General features: G+C 31.8%; 1 protein-coding gene across 1 annotated transcript in view; it reads left to right on the forward strand.

Moving 5' to 3' along the window:
• The first annotated feature begins 1686 nt into the window (after positions 1 to 1686).
• LOC134714217 (cardioacceleratory peptide receptor-like) overlaps positions 1687 to 13584 on the forward strand; it is a 30408-nt gene continuing 18510 nt past the window's right edge. The window contains exon 1 of the mRNA XM_063575458.1: positions 1687 to 1799. The gene's annotated coding sequence lies outside the window, so the exon portion shown is untranslated. The remainder of the gene's footprint in view (positions 1800 to 13584) is intronic.

Consider the following 13584-nt stretch of genomic DNA (forward strand, 5'->3'; position numbering starts at 1 on the left):
GATTTTGATTGACGTTATCCGGAAACTCAATATAAAGTAATTTTTTTTTACCTATAAATTTGATATAAGTGATATGCATTTATAAGTGGGAAGTCATACGTATAGAGACATATGGTCAAGGTTAAAGTCCATGGTCATACATTTTGGCTCATTATCACATCTTTAAAACAAAACTTCAGAAATCGACAAATCGTTTTACTAATTTCTAAGTTGCTACCCGACTTTTCACATACATTTTACTTAAAAGGGTTAGGTGACATTAAATTGTTTTTTTTCCCTCTTTTAAAATTATGCATATGGATATTAATCATAAACCTTATATACTAAAAATCAAGGATCTTCTGACGTGTAATTTTTGGTTTATGACTTTGGCAAGGTCTTAATAGATATATCAAAAAGATAGATGTGGTTTAAGTTTCAATTAGACAAGTCTCGATCCAAGTCACAATTTGTAAATCATTAAAGTTCAAAGTACGGCCGTCAACACGGAGAAATGTACGTTAAAGAAAGAAAAACAGACTTGTTCTCTGAATAATTAGTTTATTATTTCTAGTTGTATTCTTGAAGTAAAATTATTGTGGGTATTTCGCAGTGTTGTGTTGCAGCTGAATTCATGATGCTCATGCATTCATATGTACAACAACTGTTTTTGCGTGAAAGCTGTAGAAGGAATGATAAATATAACAAAACAGAAAATATGTTAGATTAGTTTTTCAGTAATTTCGGACGTATTTCAGAATATTTATCCAATATAGATGATATGCTAATCAATAGAACAGCTGATCTACCGAGTAAGACTATTTATCGGATTTGTTGTTACATAAGCAAATCGACGGATGCCACATATGAAGCAGGATCTGCTTACCCTTCCTGAGCCCCGGAGATCACCCCTAGTTTTTGATGGGTTCGTGTTGTTTATATTTTAGTTTTCTATGTTTTGTCATGTGTGCTATTGTTTGTCTGTTTGTCTTTTTCCATTTTTAGCCATGGTATTTCGATTTATGAGTTTGACTGTCCCTCTGGTATATTTCGTCCCTCTTTCACATGGGATTGAATTGAAACCAATGCAAGGACCTTTAACCCACGGAAACAAAACCCAACTAGAGGTACTGTAAGTACATTCCCCATAATGAAATTATAAACCTTCCAAATGTTTGCTTTTGGTAATAGAAACCCAAAAAATCACATGTATTCCAACTCAGTCAGATATGTTATTTACCCAATATTTAAGTCTTCAATATGTTAGACAAAAATGTATTATAAAATACGTGGATATGGTATGGTTGCAAATGAGACAACTTATTAACAGAGTCACAATAATGCGGAGTCAAGCAACTATAATTTAGCTATATAGTTACGTGACAAAATGAGCGAAATATGATGTATAACAAAATGATACACGAACAAAAAATATGACACTCAATAACCAAAAACAACCACCACCGATAACAAGATTGAGACCTGTAACAAACACAATGTGGTTAAGCATGTTTGTGATAGGTCAACAACCTGGGATGTTGGTGTAACATAAACAAAATACGGATAAACTTATAAAATCAGTTGGATGATGGTAAACAAGTATACTTTTATGTAAATAAAATGTGTTTAACCAAAAATGTTATAATCTGCTTAATTTTATGCACGATGAAGCATTGTATTTTAAATTATCTGTTCGAATACACTGACAGTCAATAGTGCAACTGATATATTTCAACAGATATCGATATTGTCATTTGGAGATATAAGTGTCGAATCATTTGGATGTACGAATATTTCCTCTAGTTACTCATCTGATAAAGGTACGTTTAATTGATATTAATTTTATTATATATTAACTACTAACAATGTTCTAGTTATTTTAGAATTCGTAAAGCTTATACGTTATATCTTTGTTAAAGCTTTGTTTTGTACGAACATATCAAATGTACTTGTACGAGCTGACGAACCAGAAAGAAAAGCGATGCTTTTATCATAAAATTTAATTTTAACGTTTAGCATTTGAACAAACCGCTGACCGGACAGCGACAAGAACAACGAATTGAAATAATTTAAATGTATCCGTTCACTTCCAATAATAACATGATACAAGAGACTATATGCATAGACTATTTAACTATATAAACATAAGTATACCGCCGCGTGTTATCTGGACTCATGTATTAGTATAGTAAAACGTTTACTAATTCTTTGAATACTCTGTTGATCAAAATATTGTTTTCAACTCTTTTATGGAAATTGTATACTTTTCTATAAATAAAATCATGTAATCTAAAGTGTAACCATTTTAAATATTAACAACTATTAATGGATTCTGGTTTTGAATCTAATAATGATGATTTGTGTGATTTTAATACGTGTATAATAATTAATATATCGTCGTTCTAAGACATTCATTTATTTCTTCTTCCCATAAAATCAATAAAATGTAATTCACAAAGCGGATTTATAGATGTATGCTGTAGAGGTATGCAAAATTTAAGCAAAAAAATAAACACCAAACAAATTGCCTTTTATTTATTTACCATATTCGGTATTCAAAGCTTGAAGCTGTTTCTTAAAATTTGTTTACCGTCACCAGTGTCTGAGTATAAAGTTGATAAACCAGGTTTTTATCAGGGAACGTCTCGTCCTTTTTTTCTTAAAACAAACTTTAATCGGAAAGTACCATGACCGTGTTGATAAATATTCAGCTTCAAAAAAATTAAACGGTGAACTTTTAAGTAGAGATCTGGGTACTGAGTTTGTTTATCCTCTGAATAACGTGTTAAAGTATTCTTTTAGTTATCTTTGTTAACATTCCATTAACCGTTTAGTCCATTTTTGGTGATATCTATTTGACGTTTCTCTTTACTAAAACACCCCATCATTGTGTTATTATGCTATGGTAAAATTTTGTATTCTTGCCTGTTTTTTCGCCAATGTGCTTTGTCACTACGCTTTTTTCGGTGTCTTTGTTAAATATTTTTTTTTACACTGATTAAGAAAAAAGTAAAATCACAAAAATACTGAACTCAGAGGAAAATCAATACGGAAAGTCCATAATCACATGGCAAAATCAAATAACAAAACGCATCTAAACGAATAGACAAGAACTGTCATATTCCTGACTTGGTACAGGCATTTTCAAATGTAGAAAATGGTGGATAAAACCTGGTTCTATAGCGCTAACCCTCTTTCTTTAATAACAGTTTCATCAAATTCCGTTATATTGTACCAACTGTTATATTGTTTACATTGTTTAACTGTTGTATCCCTATTTTTGACATGTTTACCTTTTATAACAATATCTGTTTGTTTTGTTCACACATCGTCGTTAATATGATGGAATTTTATGCGACTGTCATAGGAGTGAGAGAATAAGCTAGCTATAAAACAAGATTTAAACAACCATTTCTATACAAGAAAATGCAAGCCCCAAATCAGTAAACATTTGTCATCCATTCGTTTGATGTGTTTGAGCTATTGCGTTTGACATTTGATTAGGGGATTTCAATTTAGTATTTCCATCGGGGTTCATCAATGTTTCAAGTTCACGTTTTATGTAATTTTATAAAATGCAATCAATTTTAGTATTAAATTCTATTTTTTTTTTTACAAGTCTTCTTAAGAAACACTTATTTTCAAAGATACAAAGTTTATAATTTGGTATGTCATAGATACTAGGTTTGGAATTTTAATTAGACGCGTATTATTTTTTAGTTTAGAATAGTCGCCATTGTGTTTCTGTACCAAGTCAGGTGTATATTGTTGTTGGAATATATTCGATGCTGTTCGGCAGTTTGCATGTTGAAATTGATTAGGGGATTTCAATTTAGTATTTCCATCGGGGTTCATCAATGTTTCAAGTTCACGTTTTATGTAATTTTATAAAATGCAATCAATTTTAGTATTAAATTCTATTTTTTTTTACAAGTCTTCTTAAGAAACACTTATTTTCAAAGATACAAAGTTTATAATTTGGTATGTCATAGATACTAGGTTTGGAATTTTAATTAGACGCGTATTATTTTTTAGTTTAGAATAGTCGCCATTGTGTTTCTGTACCAAGTCAGGTGTATATTGTTGTTGGAATATATTCGATGCTGTTCGGCAGTTTGCATGTTGAAATTGATTAGGGGATTTCAATTTAGTATTTCCATCGGGGTTCATCAATGTTTCAAGTTCACGTTTTATGTAATTTTATAAAATGCAATCAATTTTAGTATTAAATTCTATTTTTTTTTACAAGTCTTCTTAAGAAACACTTATTTTCAAAGATACAAAGTTTATAATTTGGTATGTCATAGATACTAGGTTTGGAATTTTAATTAGACGCGTGTTTTTTTTTAGTTTAGAATAGTCGCCATTGTGTTTCTGTACCAAGTCAGGTGTATATTGTTGTTGGAATATATTCGATGCTGTTCGGCAGTTTGCATGTTGAAATTGTAATTGTATTGTAATTGTGTGTGCGTTTCTTTCTGTTCAATCCACCATTTTTTCTTAAAACGTCCCATACCAAGTCAGGAATATAACAGTTGGTATCAAATAGTTCGCTTGATATGTGTTGGTTTTTGATGCACTTTGATGTTCATATTATTCCTTTGTTTTCCTATTATACTTGATGCGTTTTCCTTAGTTTTGGTTTGTAAACCTGATTTGTTTTTTCTTTCAATCGATTTATGATTTTTGGACAATGATAAACTACTGTTGTCTTTATATACATGTATGACAGTTGTTATCAAATAGTCCGTTTCTATATATACATATATATATATAAGTACGTCTGAGTCAGTGACAACCCTACAACAGATGTATCCATCGGATCGCCATCAATGATGGTGATACATGGCTGTGTACATAATGTATATACAACTCGTCTAAACATCAACCCAACAATGTTAGATCTGTAAATTTGCTTTCGCAAATTTTGGTTCTTCCCTCGCCGGGATTCGAACCCATGCTACTGTGATATCGTGACACCAAATCGCCTGCACTGCAGCCGTCCCGCTAGACCACACGACCACCTGGGCTCTCAATCTTCATGCCTTATATATCATGTACTGTAGTACGCCGCTAGATTAAAACTGACGTGGAAAGGTAACATATGGCCACCGAAAGCTCTTTTTTTGAGAGCCCAGGTGGTCGTGTGGTCTAGCGGGACGGCTGCAGTGCAGGCGATTTGGTGTCACGATATCACAGTAGCATGGGTTCGAATCCCGGCGAGGGAAGAACCAAAATTTGCGAAAGCAAATTTACAGATCTAACATTGTACATATATATATATATATACAACTCGTCGTTAGAAACATCAACCCAACAATGTTAGATCTGTAAATTTGCCTTCGCAAATTTTTGGTTCTTCCCTCGCCGGGATTCGAACCCATGCATATATATATATGTATATATGGCGGGTTATATTTTATTTTTTTTGGGGGGAAGGGGGGTGCTTCTGTTGTAGTTCAGTGTTTCTGCTGTTCTATTGTTTTCCGTGCAAAGTTGATGTGTTTCTTTCGTTTTACTTTAAACCCGGATTTTCTTTTCGCTTAATCGAATTATGCCTTTACTACAGTACTATTACTTTTATTCATGTGTATGACACATAGACATTTTGCCCAATTAATGATCAACTCAATTGACTTTTAAAAACAAAATTATGGTACCGTGTGTACAACATAGTTGTTTGACATTAACATTTAATAGTTCAATTAATTTATTAAAAATCGTGGATTTGATATATAAATATGTCAATAAGGCAAAATGTATGCTAAAATTTATTGACTTTTCGAATTTTGCACGGCGTCGTTTATATAATTAGAAAACCTATATTTTGCACAAATAAATAATATTCCGTTTATTTATTTAATCCAATTTTGTATATATAACATTTATTAGAAACCTCTCAATGCATTACAAAAAGGAATGCTACAGATATTTCACAATGTTCTATGTGTTAAAAAAGGGGACGAAAGATACTCATAAATGGAACAAAAACTGACAACGCCGTGGCTAAAACTGAAACGGTTAACCAACTCGTTATGGCGTCCGTAAAATTTACGAAGAGATGATTAAAAAGTCACACTGTCTAAAAATGATTGATAAAATATAAAACAGGTTTTTACTCTGCGTCACATGTATTTTTTTAAAAACTGTATGCTCTTTACAGCTTGATATTCATTTGTTATTATTTTTTTTAGTGAAGCCCATAATGCTCATGCGTAATATTAGTGACAACACGTTTATTCCATTTAGGTTGTCTGAATGAAACGCCTAGAAAAAGCCAAATATTTAAAAGTCTAAGTCTAATACTTTCGGAAATGGCTTAAACCTTTTCATTTGAGGTGTCACATGTTATATTCTGAAAAAGATACTAGATTAGTTTACCGCTGTTCAAATATCGTTAATATATAAAAAAATTATTTGACAAACGAAACCTGTAGAAAAGCATGAACTTCCAGCGAAACCGTTTGTTTACCGAAGTCTTTTGTTGCGCATCCATCACCTCTGATTTGAACCGACGCTAATTCAACATTTCATATTTACATTGTAGATGAATATTCTGACATAGTAAGGTCCTACTAGAGATTTCTAATAAATTACATGTATATACCTATGTAAACGTATCTTCACCTATAGTATTAAAACATGACGTAGGGGAGCATAGACCAAATGCAGAGTTCAGACATTGAATATACATATTTTGATGGAAATACATTCATTGCTGTCAATTGAAAGGGTTGATGTTTAACTCATACAACTACGCCTGAAAATAGGACATTTCTTGAGTCTTCCAATGCAGAGTTGTTAGGTATGATTCTTTTATTCTTAGTTCCTACATATACTTGGAACATAAGTTGATAATTTCTGGTTTCTGCATTCGTTTGTTCGTCTGTATGTTACCAAACCAACTAATACAGCGACCCGGATTAAGTTGTTCAACGAACAATAAGATGTCATACTATGTACACGATGTTAAAGCTTATGAAAAATAAATAGTCATCACATTTTTATTTTGTTCAGAAAACACTGTTACTTGTGTGTGAAAGTGTTTTAATGAATGATCATTGAAGGTCGTGTATAATATGCCCGTTCGTGAGGGCGTGACAAATTATCACTTATGTCATATCAGCTTGTCAGTTGTACGTGCCGTATTTTATTACCTTGTCTTAGAACACTAAAAGACTATACGACTATTCCATCCTGATTCACAACTAAACTGATTGAGAAAATGGTGTTTTGCAACCACAGTGAAAAGGTGTTTTTTTGTTTTAGATCTCTATAAGGATATAACAAACATGTCGCTCTTGTCTTGAGATGAATATACATTTAGATGGTCGTTAAAATATCTAAGTGACATTAAAATGGAGAAGCTTCTTATTGAGAAGTATTTTTTTTTTATTTTGAATTAATGTTTTGAGAGAGGTACACACTTTACATTCAACATGGTATCTAAACTTATGTGGATAAAGTACAAAGCAGAATACTGGTATGTATTTCTAATGTTGACATGTTATTGCTGTGCATATATGTTTGATAGTTTCCCACTAGAAATAAGCACCCACTAATCAATTGATGTTTATCTATCGCAATTAATCCACTAGTCTATCAGTTTCAATTTTCAAAAGTCATGCATATTAACTTCAGTCATTTATAAACTGTATAAACATTCTCTATTCCCTCGGAATATTATTAATTGACTTACATACAAATATTAATAAAAATTTTGACAAAGTACATTTGTAATTTCCTGCGGGAGATGTTTGTGAATTTTGAACGCATTTATCTAAATGGTACATAAAGGAAGCTGATAATATAAAAACGGCTTGTTGGTCAATACAATCGCTTCTGATTATATAAATACAATAAGTCATCAAAATGGGGGAAAAATATTAAAAAAATCAGCAGGGAATCATATTGCGATTAATCATATGTATATGAAGTAATATAGTAATGTTTTTATCGCACACTCGGTAAAGGTGACCGTTAGTCCTACGGGTGATCTACACTGTGATTACCAGTATGATGCAGTGCTACCAGTTAATGTTATGGGTCGTTAATTTTTCATCATTGTACATACTAAATGTGGTAATAGTATTCATTTTATTGATATTTAATGACAAAATATCAACATATGTTTAACGGGGCACTAGCTATCAAAATCATGTTCACCGATTTGACTCAAATTCTCCTATTTGATTATTATAACATACTAAAACACATTTCCAAATTACTATAAGTCTGAAATTAACAGTGCATATACTAGATAATCTGTATCAAAATTGTGTGATTTGTTTTTTTCTCATATACTTTTTGATGTGGCCTGTTCAATTATGATGGAAAAAATCCATACCCCGCTCGAGGTACTTTAAATTTGACTTTTAAGGTGCCATATTTTAATGTAAATTTTTTAACATCACAAAGGGTGAGGTTTCAGTTTGCTCTGCATAAGAGCAACAGACGAATCTTGGTTCAGTCACTGTGTAAGTTAACGATTTTAATAAATTTTATTGGTGGTCAGTATCCAAACCCTGAAGTATCTATTATGTTATGGGTACTTTGTAAACTGAATTGATTATACTCTGGCAAATATCAGTCTCAAACTTCAAAAAAAAAATCTTGCAATCCGAATATTTAGGTCTTTATGGGGAATTTCTGTCGTGTCCCTTTTTTTTAACCAAACTAATATGAAGTTGTCTCTTACATTTTCACGTCATTTATTGTTTTGGTTCCGAAGTTTTTGTTCTTATAATTGATCAGTTTCTTCATACTAGTTTCAAGGGTTAGATGAACGTACTCTTTGTTGTCTAAGGAATATTTTTAACCATGTCTGGATAGATTGCAGCATGACTTTATTTTTTCAATTATGATTTGGATCAACCATCTCACAATCTAATCACATTCAAAACGAAAATCTATGAATTCTTTGTCATGTCTAGCCATTATCTCCCTTCCTTGACTGAACTCATTAGTTTTGTAAAGGTGCACATCAAATATATATGGTCTAATAGTATGTAGATTATTTTGGTTATCAAGTTATGCTGAAAAGTGTTATTGGCGATATTCAGGTCACCACTTATAGTGTCGTCAATAGTGAGATCCTGCAAAACGTGTTTGTAGTTCAATCTTATATACAATAAGAATGCTATAGAATGAAAATTATACCTATTCAGTCTGTATGTTTTTCTCACACATTGTTATCAATACAATAAACATTTAAAGACCGTAGTGAGAGGATATGCTAGTTAAACAAGTGTTCCACTCGTTTAATGTGTTTGAACTTTGGATATTGCAAGTTGATAATGGACTTTCCTTTTAAAATTCATACGAAGCTCACTTTTTTTCAGATTTTACTCTTTTTTGTATACTTCATAAACAAATAGATTTAAAGCGGTAAGCTGTGTGATTTTGCAAAGTGTTTACCCATATCTGGATTAAATACCCTTTTTATCATCCCGCAATGATAAATGGTAGATTTTTACGAGAAAATATTTGATAATATGTATCTATGAAAATGATTGTTTTCTGTCAATTCACACCAAGTTTTAATTATATCAGAAATTAGATGTGCCATTCAATTATGAATATATAATGCTCAATTTGAATTTTGAATACTACATAATTTGAAAAATGATTGTGAATATTACAAAGACTGTCTATCTAACAGATAAAAAGCAAATACACTGGAGATGTTTTGTGTTATCAATGCACTCGTCTGTTGTCAAATTGTGTTTTTTCCTATAAAATATTTATAAAATAAATGGAACAATCATTGAAATACTGCATAAAATAATACAATGCATTTAATGTTACAAGGCATTTAGTTTAATGGTATCATTCGAACTACAATGTTTCGAAGTTTGGTTTGGTTGCACTTGAGAAAACTTATTACAAGCGAGATTGTACATTCTCATTTTCACGGCGATGTTAACTTGTTTACCGTACCCGGAAATTTAGGTAGACTGATCGATCACTTAAATAAACTTATTCAAAAAATGTTACCAATTCAACACTGTCATTAGATCTTTGAATATTGTTTTGTTGGTATAACTATTTATTTGTTATCAGTTGATTATAAGCAAACTATGTATTATTTGTATATACATATGCACTATCATGGATCTATAATCTGTCTATTCCTGTATGTTGCACAAGGTCATGTTTATAACGTCTTTCGATAAATCCGTTAAAAGTTGAATGTGTACTGATTGATATTTTAATCTAAGATATATGAATTGTTTAATATATAGATATGTACTAAGTGTCTATTTGTCGTTGGGATGTACAAGTAGCCGGCCACATCCTTTCTATATTTTTGTTATATGTATTAATTTTTATATTCATCTGATGAGATAAACCTTTTTAAACTTATTTTGATTGTTCATACTTATGTTGTACTGTTACACCATTGTGCCAGGCTAAGGGGAGCTTACATGTTCTGTTGTCGAATGCATAAATTAAATTTCATAACGTGGAACTATTGGTAGCTTACATAAAAACAGCAACCCTTTTTAAAGGAACTCACAATATTAAATTCAAACGGTGGAATATAGTTTCAACTAACTAACACAAAGGTTCCTGGTTCAATTCCTATTCCGGGATGAAAATTTAAGGACTGAATTTTCGGCTCTCTCTTGACAAAATTTGCGAGTATGGTCTTGAGGAAACGATGATATTCCATCGGAAGGAGACGATAAATTGGTGACCCGTGTTAAGACAGAGCCATATTTCCTGCACGGAAAAGACGCCCTTGTAGATTTCGCAAAAGCAGGCTGATGCAGCTACCAAGCAGCACTCGCACCCGAAATGATATAAATTGCAAAAACTTGTTTGCCAATCCTAAATGAATAAATATGTTTAAATTTAAATAGTCTTAAACGAGCAATTTCTACTACATGTGCAGGCGTACTAAAAAATGCTAAATAAGGGCATTAGTGATTGAGTGGTTTAAGTAGTCCACCTACTGTTACACTGGCCTGTCAACACTGAGGTTACGAACCCCGCAAATAATAGGTGTACTCCACTCCAATCTTTTTTGCCTAGGAATGTCGATTTTCTTATCGAAGGTCAGATTTTTTGTGGGTATTCTGGCTTCTTCTAAACAAAAAAAAAATAACCACCACGAAGAAACGCAATAGAATTGAAATTGGCGTATACCACCAATGAACCAATTCTAAACAATGCTATATAGAAATAGAAAATCTGCAATTGGGCAGCTGTGCAATTGATATTCATGAATAAAAACATAATACAAATAAATTCATGTTCGATTTTGTGCATTTTGAAGCTCTTCAACTTTATACTTGTTTGGCTTTTTACTTTTTTTATCTGAGCGTCACTGATGAGTCCTATGAAGACGAAAAGAGCATTTGGCGTAACAAATCATAAGCCTGGTATCTTTGATAGTTAATAACTAGTTATGAATAAATTCCAATATAGAATTGATAACTGGAAAAAAAAATAGCTATGACAATTACATCAAATATTTCTACATTAATCATTACATTTTAAATAAAGTGATGCTAACAACAAAATTAATTGTTATCCTAGTTTAATTTGGATATCAAAAATATACAATTTAGATTGTGAAGATATCAAATCTATAGAGAAAGCTTTTGAAGGCAACAATCACCATATGCCATGGGAAGGTAATTTCACACTAAAGTACAATTAATTTATATTTAATGTTGACATTCAAACATTTAAAAATGAGGTGTAGTATGATTACCAATGATACAAATCTCCATAATAGCCCAGATGATACAGACATTAAGATTTAGGTCAAATTTTGGGCTTCAACAATGAGCAAAACCCGAACCGCATAGTAAGCTAAAAAAAGGCGCCGAAATGACAATAACTGTAAAACACTTCAAACGAGAAATCTGACTGCTAAATGTATGTTTAAAATAATATGTTACACAGCAACAAAAGACAACCGCTTAATTAAAGACTCCTTCCGCTGACTTGTATATTGAATTTGTAGAAACAATTTTAGTAGGCACATTGGCGAAATTACGTCATATAGTGCGATCCGTAATGATGAATCATCATTTTCGCAGGAGAGGATGTATAAATATGCAATCACGTTTTTGTCATATATTTCGTTAATATTTAATTAACTGTGCATTTGTATTCAGATATCGCAGATCAAATTTATTCGTTCATTGTGTAATCATACGTTTTTTGATTGAGTTAAGTCTGCCAATTGATATTTTATCGTATGTTTTTCTATGTTGTGATGTTATGCTATTGTTTCAGAAAAAGGGAGAAGGTTTGGATTCATGAAAACGTTTAATCCCGCTGCAAATGTTTGCACCTGTCCTAAGTCAGGAATCTGATGTTCAGTAGTTGTCGTTTGTTTATGTAATATATACGTGTTTCTCGTTTTGTTTATATAGATTAGACCGTTGTTTTCCCGTTTGAATGGTTTTACACTAGTAATTTTGGGGCCCTTTCTAGCTTGTTGTTCGGTGTGAGCCAAGGCTCCGTGTTGAAGGCCGTACTTTAACTTATAATGGTTTACTTTTTAAATTGTTACTTGGATGAAGAGTTGTCTCATTGGCACTCACACCACATCTTCCTATATTTAATCACGTTTTCGTCAGATTATTTACAAAGCAAATATCTATCTTGACCTTAGCTCTCTCCTATTTTTGAGAAGCAGTCATAATGTTCCATTTATTGATGTGTTACCCAAACAAATAAAGTGTTAAAAGCAGATATTTTAAAGATTTTTTCTGTATATTGTTTGTACGGCGATTGCCAATCAATAAGCTGTAAGTTGGAAACAGTCGTTTAACATCTTACAAATATTTAATCAAACACAATGTTGGAACTAGTAGTTGGCAACACTCGATTACTATTCAGTGTAAAACATTCATCACACAAAGAAGTTTATATGGGTCGTTGAGATGTTCTGCATACGACCGTCCGTTTGTGGTTTTCTTTATTTTTCATTCCAGACCTATGTACACCCTACTTGGTGTATTTCGAATTTACCGCTGATAATGAGGAAGAAACTGAATTACATAGTTTAAGTAGTACACAAACCAGTATGTGTTCTTAGTTGGACTTTCGTTATCTAATTGTGCTATCTATCAATTAGCAATTAATATATGAGCTGTATCATTAAAGGTTATAAAGAAGCAACCGGTTTCGCTCATTTGGAATTCGTGCAATTGTTTCCGTTGTTTCATTCATTTTGTTTTAGTGTACTAAATTCTGGTTTGTGTACTACTTAAACTTTAGCATTTGAAATCGAGTTACGACAATCAAAACTAAAGATGTATTATTGAAAAGATTAGAGTACTGAAGGACTGACAATACGATGGCTATACTATCGACCACTGATAGTCTTCCAGCAATAATATTATTGATACATATTCAATTGTAGTAAAATATATTATAACCTGTTCCTAGCGACACCTCTTTCAATTATTTATGTATTATGTGTTATCAAAACCAAGAGTTATGTAAAACCTATGAAACTGTTGCAAAATGATGAACTTAAAAATCTTACTTTTACTAATAGGATAGTACATTTCAATTTTTGTGGGGATGTAGATTTGACAGCTGGTAATCATAGATTCCATCCATGTTATGAAAATGGCG

Source organism: Mytilus trossulus, chromosome 4, assembly GCF_036588685.1.
Source record: "Mytilus trossulus isolate FHL-02 chromosome 4, PNRI_Mtr1.1.1.hap1, whole genome shotgun sequence".
Classification (NCBI taxonomy): domain Eukaryota; kingdom Metazoa; phylum Mollusca; class Bivalvia; order Mytilida; family Mytilidae; genus Mytilus; species Mytilus trossulus.